The 16,303-nt window shown below is 41.8% G+C and overlaps 1 protein-coding gene across 2 annotated transcripts in view; it reads right to left on the minus strand.

Moving 5' to 3' along the window:
- The window catches only part of stxbp6l (syntaxin binding protein 6 (amisyn), like), a 53,349-nt gene that overhangs the window by 30,619 nt on the left and 6,427 nt on the right, over positions 1 to 16,303 (minus strand). The gene's annotated exons all lie outside the window — the stretch shown is intronic.

A 16,303-nucleotide genomic window follows, 5' to 3' on the forward strand; every position in this document is an offset into this window, starting at 1 on the left:
GCACGCACGCACACACACAGTATTCAACATGCCTTGGCAATGTCCACCTCACTTGCAGGCCAATCAGATTCTTCACTGTCCATTCCCCCTCATCATGAAACCCCGATAGCGGTGGGACACCCTAGATCACACATGACACTTATGACTATACAACAGTTCCACACTCCTCACTCTCCAGCCCTGCTCTGCACACAACCGTTTCAACCATATGAAACGGTCAGAAACTGCTCGTCCCAAGCAGGGTCACAGCGAGTCGGAGCCTAACCCGGCAACACGGCGCAAGGCTGGAGGGGGAGGGGACACACCCCGGACGGGATGCCAGTCCATCACAGGGCACCCCAAGGAGGACTCGAATCCCAGACCCACCAGAGAGCAGGCACAGGCCAAACCTGCTGTGCCACTGCACCCCCACAATATGAAACACTCCTGGGAAATCCTTTTTGGCTAAAAAGCACAAGTTTCCATGGGAACAAGAATTTTTCCACTTAAACCCCTTTGGGAGATGTCACAGAGCTGAATGCCTCCAGTATTTGTGTCTTACTGAGTGACATTCTCACTGTAAAAATATTACTGAGCATACAGTGTAGTGCATCTCTGAATAAAGGAAGAGAATATTGAAATAATCACACTATGCTATACAAGTTTCTCAGTACCTGAAAAAGTGGTAGCTGGAGGGAAGCAACATATTCAGAGACTGTAGTCTGCCACCCCCATGCTGTCCATATGCTCATCATTGTAAATGTGAGAGCACTACTGATCAAACTGTAGGAGACATCAATGTTTAGAAGTGTGTGGTGATACAAGGAGAGGCTCCTAGGATATTTTTGCAGTATTTTACTGCCCCTGATGAAATGCCTTTGGACTACAGGAGAGCTCCCTCCTGGCTGACTGGGAAGGCAAACACGTCAGAGGAAATGTGCCAGAGTGGGAGTGACAAAGCAAATGTTGACAAGCTGCAGACACAACCAGGAGGCCTACTTTGTGTCTGTAGGATATTAAATTCATCTGTCACAGTTGGTCCTCAAGCAAGGTGACTAGACAGCCCCAGTAAGAGCACTCTGAGTGAGTGCCAAAGACAGAAAAATTTCACACAGCATCAAAACACGTAAAACCTAAGGGGTTTTTATTATTCATTGCCATAGCTTATCCTCCCTTAAATCTTGCAAAGGGCAATGGAATGCATGCAAAGGCTGTCCAGGGGATGCTGTAGACCCTTGTGACTTAAGGATTCACAGGGAACTGAAGAAGAGAAGAGGTTAAAGTAGGAGGCACCCTTCTTGCAAATTTATCAGTTTAAAGTGCCAGTTTAAACAGCAAGAAATCTTGCTTATTGAAGGCTGTCGGTGACTTTACAAAAAAGTTTTCTGTTCAAGGGACATTTAGCAATTTCCTCTGAATACTGGGAGAACTTCCTATCCATCAAACTATGTGCTTGGAGAGAATTCTTTGCAGAAGAACCCCCACTGTATACTGAAATGGAGTAAGAATCCACAACAGTGGCGTGACATTTTGGCACAGATAATCTATATAAATGTTAAAATCTCACCAATACCAAAATGATAAAATTCATGATATCCAGACTCTTCACAAAACTGGACTAGGATTATTATACAAGGAACCATGCGAAGGATTAATCACCAGTGTTTCCACTAGTCCACTCCTTTGCAGAATGGACAGAACAGTTACAAAATCTGTATACTCACAGAAATTTCTCAGCAGCAAAGATAAATGATTCTGTACCTCTATATAGATGCTGAGCAATATACAGTATTAAAAAAAGTGAGTGGGATGTTGCTGGGACCTTGAGACAGAAGTTGGTCTTTTAATTCTATGATTCTGTGGAGAGGGGGGGGGGGGAAATAAATAAATAAATAAATAAATAAAATAAATAAAGTCTTGAGCCTTCAATAGAAGCAGTTTGACTGGTGAGTCAAAATAGTCTCTCCCTCCTGCTGCTGCAAGACCCTGACAGAGAAGCACAGACATATTCTGTGCCAGTGAGCTGTGTAAAACTCTCCTGCTAGGTCCAGTTCAGGCTTCTGGGTACTTGGCTGCTTGTCACATTTTCTAGTGGCCTTCAGTGTGCAAACATTCACAGTTTCCTGGCAGACACGCAGTGAAGCAGCCAGCTGGGATAAGTCGGCACAAGACCAATCAAGTGTGCTGCTTGCCATCAATCCACAGGGGAACCAGGTTGGTTCCAAAAGAAGCATTAACTTACTTGACTGCATGTTCATTAATAACTTTAGTACAGAAAGTCCTCACTGTACCTTAGAGTAACTGGTACCAGACTTCATATAGTCCAAAGGCACACAAACCGCTGGTTTATTAGTCTCAGTAAAATGTGCCCTTCATAGAACTACTCGGATCTAGATTACCCTTTTGGAACTAGATTCAGTAAATTTACTCGTGAAGTCCACTAATTAAGCACAAGAATTTGGCTTGCCACAGATTAGTCTTACATCCACCAATTAATCTTTTCCAGACTTTTCATCATGGCCCAGGTGTCCTGACCCTGAGGGCAAGACGACATATTTTCACAAAAGTTCTCATCTGCATAATGACTGTGCAACACTTATGAACTTAAATTTTTGGGCCCCTGCGGCTACAGGTCAGATCATCAGCATAAATGGCTACCATTAACATGACCCTGTGTGCCATGGAAACAATACCAATTAACACTGTGAATATGCATAGGAAAAAAAAAAGGATCTTTAAATTAATCTGTGACTGAGTGTGAAAAATGGTGCTCCTAAAGTCAAACTGTGATTCCTACATGTAGACACACTGCAATCATCTAATAAGAAGCTCTCTCCCGCCAACTTCAACCCATATTTCAATTCAACTGTTGCCTCTATAGAGTTGTAGTACCGCAGCAACTCACAGGGCAGCCGTGGTATTAAATTGTCAATAAATTACCAAATAGCGAAAATCACAAGTTCTCACCATTTCTAAATATGTAACTTCAGCCTTGAACAAGAGTCCTAGAATATTCTTTCCTGAACATCTGTACAGTTTAGACAGTACAAAAGGACTGTCAGGCAGGTGCCCGAATGAAAGCTTTGAAAACATGATATGCGTTAGTGCATTTTTGACTGTCAACATCTAGTTCTTAGCTTGTTCTCTTAAAATTTTGTAAATTTAGCTTCATAGTCGTGTTTTGGGTTTGTCACTGTCATACTCAGGAGTAGAAAAGAAATTTAACACTGAACAGGTTCATGTGTCACAAATGGGCCAAACCACACACACAGTTCACACAATGATGCAAGTTCAGGTAACTTTAGCTGGTAAAATCCATTCACCCATTTTCAATGGCTGCTTGCCATCAGTAGTATCCCAGTAATCCAGAGCCAACCTTGGAATCACTGGTCATAAGGCAGGGCGTGTTACATCCTGGATGGCATGCCAGCCCAAAGTAGGCGCGCACACGCGCACACACACACGCACAGCATCAATCTGCCTGAACATACAGCTCATCGATTGTGGGAGGAAACACACAGACATGGTGAGAACATACAAACTGCACAAGCTAAACAGATATATAACCCACATTCTCTACTTCACACCACCTAGGCCAGGGGTTGGCAACCCGCGGCTCCGGAGCCGCATGCAGCTCTTTCATCCCTCTGCCGTGGCTCCCCGTGGCTTTGGAAAAATGTGAATAAATGGCTATTTCATTTAAATTATTTTGTTTAGTTTTATCAATGTAATAGTTATTCTTTTGGAGATTAAGGTGATCTTGTAGCATTAAAATAAGACGTAATATTTTGTCGATTAAAATTTGCATCCCAACTCTGTATTGGTTGATACCATTGTATGCGTCACCTGTCACCGCCCAGCAAGTGACTTGTCTTAAACTTTTGACAGCTTGCAATCCTGCGTGAAGATTAAAGTGATGTCTTACAGCCCTGATATTAATGAGCTGTGCAGTGAGGTTCAGGAGCAGAAGTCACATTAACCAAGTGAACAAAATCATTTAATGAGTTATTTTGCAAATATATATTTTATATTGGACCCTGAACTGATGTCGTTATGTTTTATATTCAGGTTGGCGGTTGACTGCTGTAGCTACACGACTGAGGAAATCAACCGATGACGGCAACCTTTAGAATAAACTGGCATTTTTTTTTGTTTGCTCTTTTAAAAAAAAAAAAAAAAAAAATCCACAAATAAGGGATAAAAACTTATATGTGCCAGTGTCTTTTAAAAAAAAAAAAAAAAAAGTTCAAAAGAATGTTGTTTTGGTTGTTACACATAATTTAGAAATAAAATGTCAGTCGTTTTCTCTTTGTAGTTCCTTTATTTCATAAATGTAACAAATCATAGTCTTTATATACTGTCAAGTCCATGCCCACAGCACAAGCACCTGACTCCGCACTAACTCACATAATCACTCACCACATAAAGACCCTCTTCAGCTCCCGTTCCCCTGCAGAATCTCCTCAGGTACAACCCCCCTTTCCCGTGACACTTCGTGCACAAGCATCGCTTCGTTTCACGTCCTCCGGTTTTTGACTCTCGCTTCATTTCCCGACCACGGATCCTCGTTCCTGTCCTGTTCGCCGTTCGACCGACCCTTCGCTACGTCTCCCGACCTCGTCCATGGATCTTTGCTCTGACCCCAACCCTTCACCTGTTCCCGACACCGGAAACTTGTCTCATCCCTCGTCTCCGGACAAACAACGCTGCACTTGGGTTCAGCCATCCCGGCTCCCTGTGTTCCGTGTGACATATACATAGCATAAGTGTAATGAAACTATATATGCTGCATTTTCTTCATTTTAGGGATCAAATTGGGTTTGCGGCTTCAGAGGGGTTTTATTTGGGGGGAAACGGGCCCAAATGGCTCTTTTAATGCGGAAGGTTGCCAACCCCTGACCTAGGCACTGAAGCAGCAGTGTTACTTGTTGCACCAGTTACATTTATTTAAATGAACATGTAATCATTTAGTTTGGAATTGAAGACAGATGAAGCATTTCTGACAGTAACTGGTAGACTATTCCACGGTTTAGGTGCTCTTTAACTAAAGGCACAACCTCCTACTGAGGTCTTATTGATCACAGGTACTTTAAGGTAACCTGCATCCAATGAACGAAGGTATCGGCCTGGAAGGTAAGAATCAATAAGCTCATAAAGGTAAGCCAGAGCCAATGCCATGTACTGCCTTGTAGAGCTGAAGCAGGATTTTATAATCAACTCTAAGCATAACAGGAGCCAATAAAGCGATTTCAGTACTAGTGTTATATGGTCATACCTCCTGGTTCTACTGAATTCTCACAGCAGAATTCTGTACAAACTGTAGCCTGGATACAGTCTGGTATGGACAACCTGATAGTGAAGCATTACAATAGTCCAGCCTGCTTGAAACAAAAGCAAGAACCAGTTTCTCTGCCTACATAGGAATAGTCTTAATTTAGCTATATTTCTCAACTGAAGGAAGCACAACTTCAAAGCATTTAGATGACAAAATGACAGCTTTCCATCCAACAAGACACCAAAATCTTTAACACAAGCTGTACGCTTGAAGCTTATACCATTTGTGATAAAGACTGGTGTGATCGTGTCAATAGTTTTTGCATCACCACCCACCACAAGAACCTCTGTTCTGTTGGCATTTTTTGGGGAGCGGAAAGAGATTTGCTCATAGTTTTGTTGGTAAAACAATTAACAAGGCACACCACATGTGATGGGTCATCAGGCATATGAATGAAAAACTTACCACAGGGTGATAATTGTAAACACAATGTAACTTATAGCTTGAGAACAGTAATGGCCCAAACACAGAGCCCTGTGGTACACCGTATCAAACTGTAGTTGAGATGGAGGAAGTGCAGTCATTAGATTTCAGAACAAATTCTTCACTGTTAGCTAAATGAGTCAAACCACTTCAGGACCGTATCCTTTAGTCCAAACAGATTTTCTAGTCTATTCAGTAGGATACTATGGTCTGTAGTATCAAATGCTGCACTCAAGTCCAGTAACAACTGAGATCTTACCAGCATCAGAAGAAATATCATTAACACGTGTGAGTGGCATTTCAGTTCTATGACCAGTGCAGAAACCAGACTGAAATTTTATGATTAAGGTATTTCACAATTTGGAACGCTACGATCTTTTCTAAAATTTTGTATTAAAACAGTAGATTGGAGATGGGTCTATAATTACTTGGGTGATTACAATCCAGATCTGATTTCTTTAGGAGGAGTCTAATAATGGTGATTTTAAAAGCTTTCAGAGCACAGCCACTAAGTAACGACGTATTGACAATATTGCGGCACACAGCGCTCTGGGTTTGGACGGGGAGGAGGAGGAGCCACAGGCAGTATTTATTTCAAACATTTTACTAGAACACCGGCACACCAGGAAATAATGCTCCTGGTCAAAAGGACCCCTTTTCTTCAAGGACCTGCACCTCAAGCCAGCCTTCCCAGCCCCCCAGGCTTTGTTTTCTTTCTCCTCCTGCAGCAGACACAGCCACCCAAATCTTACCAGTTACAATTAATGCATTCTCCCATTCAAACACATGGTGAAGCAGGTCGTTACAATATTAACATTTTCTGCAAGCACGGAAACTACGGCTTTCAGTAATTTAGCAGGAATTGGGTCTAAAGGACAGGTAGTCCCTTTTATAGAGCAAATTAGCAAAACTTCTACAGTTTACATCGAAGCTACTGAAACAGTGCGGGAAGAAAGTAATTGTCAGAACTGTTTACACTGAATAAGACCAAAAACTAGAGGGCACTATGGATGCCTGAATATTTTCCAATTTATTCAAAAAAGAAAATGGGAAATTCATCAGTAATGGAAACACTTCATCTTTGTTTACACCAGTTAATGGTATTAAACAAGAAATGAGAGTTTTTCTGATTCTCAATTAACAGTACCATCATCACTCAGCAACTCACAGGAAAACTAGACAAGGCAAGCCTGAACATATCCCTCTGCAACTGGATCTTGGATTTCCTCAGTCATTCAGACTGGCAGCAGGGCTTCAAGCACAACCACACTGAGCATAGGGCCCCCCCCAGGGGTGCATGCTCAGTCCCCTTCTCTTCACCCTACTGAAGGAGGATTGTACCGCAAAATCCAGCTCCAACCACATCAAATTTGTTGACGACAACTGTGGTAGGCCTCATCAGCAACAGTGATAAATCATCATATAGAGAGGAGGCAAACCAGCTGGTTGTGCAGTACAGGAACAACCATCTCTTCCTAAATGTGCAGAAAATGGAGATCATCACTGACTTCAGGAGAGCTCATACCCATCATCCTCCACTGACCAACAACAGTTCTGCCATAGAGTCAGCAGCACCAAATTCCTGGGGATGAACATCACCAATGACCTCGCCTGGACAACCCACACTGCGTCACTGACCCAAGAAAGCCCAGCAGCGCCTACACTTCCTGCAGAGGCTGAGGAGGGCTAGTGTGCCACCACACATCATGTACACCTTTTACAGGGGCACCACTGAAAGCAGCCTGACCAGCTGTATCACTGTGTTGTATGGGAATTGCAGTGTCTCTGACTGCAAAACCATATGGCACATAGTGACTACAGCTGGAAAGATGTTTGGTACTCAACCCTCCTCCCTACAAGACATTTACCATGCCTGCAAAGCCTCCAAGATCATGGGGACCCCCACACACCCCTCCCACAACCTCTTTAGCTTCCTGTTGTCTGGGAAGAGATACAGGAGCATATGAGCCAGCTCCACCAGACCGTGCAACAGCTTTTTACCCCTCAAGCTGTCAGAATCCTGAACTCTAACCACTGGAACCAAATCCCTCCCAATCCAGAATGGCACCAGCCACTTTCGTACAGTCCGCAGAGACTCTTGTCAGGTCCCTGACAGTCTCTCCTGAAACCTCACTTAAATTAGTGTCCAGACCAAGTATAGCTGTTGTATTAATACATCCCACATTCACCTACATTAGGTTACAATACCCCTCTTTTCCAAAGAATTATTGCAAAACACACTTTACACTACCACTTTAAAATCTGTTTACATCTCTTTCTATTCATTGAACCAACCATACCACTGCACTTCATTTCATAGTGTTTAGTAGTTGTCAAACTTGCTGTATACCCAACCCATCCCAGATTGCACCATACCTCCATGCTTGCCAACAAAAGATGCAAACATACCACTCTACAAACTTTAAGCCAACTCAATTTACAAGGCCATGCCTCCTTACATAGAGCTGCCTCCTATCGTTAGCCACCTGCCATTAATTTTAATGACCACTACACATCTGTCCAACTTGCAATCGTGACTACACTGCTCTCCACTCAACCATAACCACTGACTTGCCTTCTCAGCAGCCACAGACAGGTCTTTCAATGTCACACTCAATGACCAACTTCTGACACCAAAATCCCCAAACAATGTAGCCAATTTGCCCACAAATCCCCCAACACTTACCTCTACTTGTTTCACATGAGCCCGCCCTCTGCCAGCAGATCCACACACTAACATTTTCCACTCATATGCCTCAACAGAATCCTCAAAAGGCATTATTAATTCTACAATGTGCACGATCTGCTCACACTCCAAATACAACATCATATCCAGACACAATGAAGTAGCCACAATAACCTGCAGAACTTGGAGATTTTTGCCCACATCAGTCAGTAGCTTCCAGTCCTGTGCATTACCCCACCTACCCAGACACATCCACTCTTGCACAGTAACACTCTCCCATCTGCACAAGACCAATCGTATTACAGCTATTCTGACATATGTCCAAGAGCTGTTCTAACCAACCGGTTGGCCCTCGAAAGATGTAAGTTAGCATGGAATGTAGGAGTCATACCTGTACGCCCGTGTACATTGCTTTCATTCGTTTGATTTGAAATTGAAAAACAAAATTTCTTCATTTGCTTTGTTTTAAAAATGACAAATTAACTGTTCAAAAACCATTTTTTGCTCAAAATGTAAAATATGCCTCCTTTATAGTTTCTTGCAGTCTTATTTGACAGTCATTTTATTTGTGGTATTCTTGAACCCGCATGTAAAATAATTGAAACCATGCATTGGCATTGGACAAACAATACCGGTGTTAAATTGGCTTCATGTAGCTAAAGTTTAACAGCTTAAAGCTTGCCCTATGTTGCTAAAGATCTGTTCTGAGCATATGATAAATACATCACGGGCTTCATCAAATAACTGGGAGCAAAGGCAGCATAAGTTAATATGGATCACTGCGTGCTCTTCAAAAGCAGCAAGAGTGACTAAGGGAGGACGACAAGTCTACCGAGAAAATCTGCGACATTTTTTCAGCTGCTACTTAATTACTAATTAAGCGCAGGTGCACCCAAAGTTCTAGCTGGCTAGTGGCAGTAGAGCATGAGGTACATTTTATTCATATTTGTTATTGCAAGATTAATCATATAAGTGTACAAATCAAACGAAAAGTTTGTGTGTGCTCAAATGATAAAAAGTTTCTCATTTGAGTTAATCCATAATTTAAAACAACTAAAGGCAGTGTAATTCATCCACTGACCCTGCTTAATTAGCACGACTGCCTTCGCACGCCTCGCCTCCTCTTCCTGCACCTGAAGATGCAGGGCCAGCTGCCGTTTATCCACTTCCGGGGCAGCGCTCCACAGCCACCATATTTGGACAGAGCCAAATCCCACCTTCCTCCTCTGTACGTGAACAACCACGCCCAACAGCTGCAATGCCCCATTCGCACTTAGGACTGCATCTCTGGGGTTCCACCCTACATCCCTGCTTACCAAATCCACCACTTTTCTTACAAACCCATCTTAGACTCCACGAAGGTTATCTCCAATCCCACTTCACACTCGTATTCCTCAACCAAAATTTGTCACCAGCAACTTCAACACTACACTACTTTAACAACATGGCACTCCCTACCACTAAACCACCTTACTAATAACCTATGTCAACTTGAATTTCGTGGACAAAAAACTCCTATACTGCAAGTGGCCATTTAATGCATGTCAACAGCCCAAATCGCAGACAACTTCAATTTCCCAGGCAGAAGGGATGCAATGCTCTTAATACCTTTTATCGCCACCAGGCTTAGTGCCACAACCTGCTCCTTATTTGATAAGGAATCATACCACCTTCCCAGGCTCTAAACTAGCTTTTCTGGAATTGCCTCCTCATAATACAAAACCTCTCCTGCACCACCTTTCCACCAACAATTGAGAGAGACTAACTTAACCATCAATTTAGCCCATTTCAAATTATCACCCATCTTAGACAATGAGTACAAGGAGCCATAGCTGTAATAGTCATGTCACCCATGAATGCTCAAACAGGGTGTAGGCACATCTCATGCCGCAGCCTCTCACCCATTGGAAAGCCCTTATAACTTCCACTGCCATCATGAACTCAAAAAGTGAAATTGTGCATCCAGCCATGACTCCAATCGATGCCAAGATGTTGTATAGCTTTCTGTACTTGATCAGAACTGAATATCCCCAAAGTAGGCTTTTACCAGCCTTGTAACAATCTCAGGTACCTTAGAAACACTTGAATGCTTCCAATAGCAAACTGTGTGGGATCGACCCAAAAGTGTTTGCCAAGTCCAAAAACAAAACATGGAGATCTTTCTCTCTTGGCAGTATGTATCTACTGCCATATTATACTGGATGTGTTCCAAGCACCCCAAGCATCCCTGAAGCCCGCACAGAGGTTATCAACCAACCTGGTCACCTTGAAGGATGCCACAACACTAAAAGTTTTCCCTTCAACACTGAGGAGGCTAAAAAGGCCTAAACTAGCCCATCCCAACAGCATCCTTGTCCTTAGGAATAAAAATCCCTCCTGCTCTCTGCCATGATTTCAGAATGACCCCCTTCTTCCAAAGAACTATCAATCTTCACAAAAATATCAGTACATCCAATGCACATTTGAATACCCGGTATGGTACTCAATGTGGGTCAAGGAGGCCTTTGCACACCTTTTAGTATCTTGCACTTCTCCCCACCTTGGAGGGAACACATCTGCCATTCTAGCTCCCCTACGGGGGGGGGGGAGATATCCACCAGCAACTTTAGCCCACCATCATGCTCTCCACCAGAGCACAACTTGCACAGATAACCATCCAACTCTTCCCACATTTAACATCCCAAACAAAGCCATTACAAACAAACAGATCTCTGAAAAATGCCACCCTGGCTCACTCTTTCTTCCTCCTCAGGTGAATCACAATAAATCTTGTGATACACCAAGTGCTGGGTAAGAGTCACAGGAGGAACACGAGATAAGAGGTGGTTCCCTCCACTTCCTTGTAGTCATGTGTAGTTGGTTAAGTCACAGGGTCTACATGATTTCATATCAACTTCCCTGTATTTCCCCAATGTAAAGACAAGCAGAAGCACACATCTGAGGGGGGGGGAAATCAGCTCTGAACACCACATTTGCAACTTTTTGGACTTCATGTCCACAGGCAGTAGTGTATATTTTATTCAGAGCAATTCCAGACATTTTAAATTAAGGCTTCACTCAAAGCGTGCAAGAATTACACTTTTAAAGACAAATGGCCCTCAAATACTGTGTACATTTTTTTTTTTTTTTTTAATTAGTGCACTGAATAAAGACAGAAAACATGCTGCGTAAATTCACTAACACCCAAAATCTCCCATGACTTTCTGGGATTAACCAGATGCTGACTCATACTGGAGACATAAAAACATTGGGCAAAGTCCCCAAAGCGTTTGTCCATTAAAACCTGAGTATTGAAGCCAGGCTCATGACTCAACATGCAACCAGAAAACAAATCCCTAAAGGCAGTTGGACCTTTGTCAGTACTGACAGTAAAAGTTGAGAAATATGGAGTGTAATCTGACAGTTGGAATGATCACAGTGAATCACACAGATACCCAAAGAAATTCAAAAGCGCAATGAAACTGCTTAAAGAATTTGTGCTTTCTAGAGAACTATGAAAGAATTGTTTACAATCTTGCCCAGCATCATACATTTGTATCAAATAGACAACTTCACATTCCATACCCTTACAAAAGTACAGTGGAAAAACTGCCTGCAGTACACAAGTTGACCGTACTGAACAATACAGCTTGCTTCTAGGTTTCCAACATTAGAGAGTCACAAAGAGGCCTCAGATTACACTCACAAAACTAAATGCCATTTGGGCCACAGGACCACATCCCTCAAACTTCTGAGTTTAACAAATTAGTGATCACAGCCTGGACAAAAATGTTAAACCAGTGTGAGAATCAATGCCTTATAAAATGGGTCTGTGACCAAATATACACCCATACTAGACCTGCCACAGTATCAAGCTGAAAACAAAAACTACCACCATCTAAACCTATAATTTCTCTAGTCTTTTGAGCTACAGCTATACATCAAGTTGTTTAAAGCCTTTTATCATGTAGGCTACAGAATGAGCTGAATATAACAGGCTTAAAATATTCTGTTTGAAACCATTACCGTCAAGGTCACTGGGGCAGAGACTACCCCCCCCCCCCCCCCCAAGATGTAATTCTTGGTTGAAGATATTGTACTTTCACATCAGGATAAGAAAGGGTGATTTTAAAATGTGATGGAAGTAAAGCAATGTATATTAAAAAAAAACCACAATGCCAGATAACAGCCACCAATCTCACTGTTTACATGCCAAATTTATTATTCAACAGCATAACCCCCATGCCTATGGCATATTGAGTGGCTGGAAGGCTTCCACAGACTTAGGTCTTCAGGAGCTTTGCACCAATGGACATAGAGAAAAGCAGATGAATTACAATTGCAGTCTGGAGGAAAGAACGAATTTGCCCCTATAAAACTACATTGTGTCAGTGGAAAAACACCTCCGAGTCTCAATATTTCTATTCTCAGGAATACGGACACACCCTAGGCTATTAGCATTTCAAAAGGAATTTCAGCATGAAAGTCCCATCACCACATTACTCTGACCTGCACTTACTTACAATGGAATGCAACTGAAGACAGTCAGTAGACTGCACTGGGCAACAGCAACTACGACCAAATTTGATAACCTCAAACAGGGCCAAGGAGGAACCTGCATACTACATTTAGGCCTCCTGTAGTTCAGCCATCACTAAATATTTTCCTCCTAAAACTGCACACACAGATCAATCCTCCCTGACCTATACTCCTTGGAGCACAGTGAGCTTATTAACAGCAAACTGAAAAACATAAAAATGGCTGGGAGCCCAGAGAAAAGAATGGAGATTTAGAACAGATTAAAGCCACATATTAGCAGTTATGGAGAAGCTACTGTATTAAAAAAAACCACACACAATAGGAATGCTAAATTCAAGAACCCTGGGTAATGATTAAAATAGTGTAATAGGCACCCAAGGCAAGTGTGGCACTGTCACGCTATTAACCCTGTTGGAAAAGTAGCAAATGGAGTGTGTTTACACCAGCCACTGTACTTGCAGATGCATGTGCAAGTTTCATAGCCAGTGTTGCACTGTAAAAACAAACACCAATATAGACCAACTCCTGTATTCAGCACATGAGAATGTATGCTAGTTTGCTTCCTTCAATTGATAGTTTCCTCCAAAACCTGTATATTCAGGTTCCCAGCACTGATCATGAGTGAAATCAGTGTCGCCACTAACTGCTGCAAAATGTTAATCTTGACACCAAAGAGGAAATAATTATTGAACACATTTAGTCAAGGAGAAATTAGTGGTGGTTACTCACATCAACTCCATGAGAAAACTGCACATCCTTCTAAATTCCTTTCCCAGTCAGTTGAAGTAAATGCGCAAAAAACAGCTTGAGTTAAAAATATGAATCTCAAGGTAAAATACACAACTCAAATGGAGATTAGGAAAAAACTGAACTAACTTACCAGAAACCCAAGGTGGTCAGGATCACATGATTTAGGTGTAAGTTCCCAGTTTTCAGGTAAAAGGAAGGAGGTAAGGACAGAAGTGTAGGGGGAACAGGACTTCACTGTTTTGCAAATCCATCACTACAAATTGTTTATACTATAGAACTCATAGCATGTACCACTGCAATTCTAACTCTCCAAAGACTAGCAAACCACTGTTTAAACAGATTGCATTTCACTGGCTCCAGTCTCCACTGACTATCAGATCAGAATATGCGGAAGTGTTTTTTTCCACTGACACAATGTATTCTACATGTGAAAGAATCAATCACTCTCCTTATGAAGCTTGTGAGACTCCAGGGGTAAGAAAGGGGTTTGCAGGCCAAGCCTAGCCAGGAGATTCCACCCATTCACAGTGTTTGCCACCAGTGCAGTAAATCAGAACTCAGCAGGCCATTTTCTGGACACCTGCTGTAAACAAGAGCAAGGTTCAATCTGCCAGTAATTACCTCCAAACGCACGTTGCAAGAAGTCAGTGCAACACAGCTATCAAAGGGGTTATGGACTGCTGCTACCCTCATTCAGCCTTCGAGAAGCAATTGTGCTAGAAGTGTTTGAGCATCTTCAGGACTGCTGTGGTCATGGCTGACTTGACTATGCAGAGGCTACCTGGGGACAGGGAACCAGATTGGCATTTCATGAGATCTACAGCTTCTGGAGAATAAATTTCTGCTCAAGGCACACATTCTGCAAGGTAGACCATGAAACTGCGCCTTGTACACCACCCTGCAACCATTAAAAAAAAAAAAAAAAAAAAAAAAAAAATACTTGAATATTCAAATGCAAACTAGCAGGTCATGTTCCTCATAGAGCTTTAATCATGATTCACACACTTTAGTTGGATTACACAAAAACTGAAGTTTTAAGTTTCAAACCCCACTCATTCTGTGAGATTACATGTTCTCCCCGTGTCTGCATTGGTTAACTAAGTGCTCCGGTTTCCTCCCACAGTCCAAAGACATGCTGTTTAGGTAGTCTGAGGACCAAGTCACCCATAGCGTGGGTGACAAAGTATGTGTCACTGATGTTTGGATGAGCCACACATTGTACATTGTTTCTATAGCAGTGACAGTCACCTTGGTGAATAAGGCGTGTGGGCTGATATGCTACATCGAGTTCTTCAAAAGTAGCTTTGGAGGAAAAGTCTGCTAAATAAAAAGTAAAATGTACTTTCAGTGTATGTAAAGGGCAGTTTTTCTGAAGTGAAAGAATATACCTTACATTTACAAAAAATTGTGCACTCCTTTTTGCAACAGAACTTGAATATGCTCCACACCAAAAATTAAGGGGCTAAAGCAAAAGTATCAGTAATTACACTGACTGGGGTATTGGCTTCAAACCAAAAGATGAACCTGAATAAATCCCTGTACGGTTCATGACTTTCCACAAAGTGGATCCATTAGTCAACAGAACTTTCTCTGTGCACATTTGAAGTAAAACTTCGACTACACTATTTAATGCATACCTGCTACCAGAAAAAGGAAAGAATCCCTTTTAAATTATGCATTTTAACTCATGCTTGTGTTGATTATACAGCTAACTGAACACTTGTTTCAAAGAAGTATGCGAGCTTACCTATCTGAAATAAGAATTACCAAGAGTACTTAGAGTTTCAAAACATTCACTGGTACTGCAGGCTGATAAGTCCAAATCAGACATCCGCTTATAAATTCTCATGGACAGGAAATACAGAATACTGAACACTGTTGGCATACCCCCCCTACTAAAGTGCCAGGGACCTCAAGCTGAATTTCATGCATTAATGAGAAGAACCGCATCTGCCTGCAACAATTACAGAAGTCATGACAGAATTGGAACAAGGAGGTTGACAAAAGGTTTACTGACATATTGAGCAAATTGTATAAATATGGGTGCTCTTCAGTTAGGATATTGACTAAATGTCTGCCATAGAGCTTTTGTGGGTTTCAACTATTGGGGTGGAGGGGGGAACCTAGACATACAAAAAGGTGTAAACATTTAAAAAAATAACCAATGACAGCATATGCTGTTACTTTGATTAGAAGATACTGGATGACATTAAGATTAATGCAATTAATTTGAATTCACTGAAGAAAATGTTAGTGCCATTTTAAATTGTATGAAACCAGAACATATTTGCATTATTGAAAATACCACCACCTGTTTTAGTTTCATTTGCCAAGTATTTTATTATGGGCTTTACTATACATCATATCACTTGGCACATTACATTTTCTAATCTCCAGGATTTACTGCCAAGTATTCTCTGTTCAACTCAATACAATTCAGTCTGAAAAACGGGAAATTGAGACAGTGTACCTTAACTGTCTCACTCAAGTATTACTAACTTGCAGTTTTAAATATTATCAATTTTTTTCTGCCCAATTCAAAGAATGACTATCAAGTCTAAAGAAGGTACTGACCAAGGAAGTGAAATTCATATTAGGGAACCTACTGGATT

The sequence above is a fragment of the Scleropages formosus genome, chromosome 1 (genome assembly GCF_900964775.1).
Source record: "Scleropages formosus chromosome 1, fSclFor1.1, whole genome shotgun sequence".
Lineage (NCBI taxonomy): Eukaryota > Metazoa > Chordata > Actinopteri > Osteoglossiformes > Osteoglossidae > Scleropages > Scleropages formosus.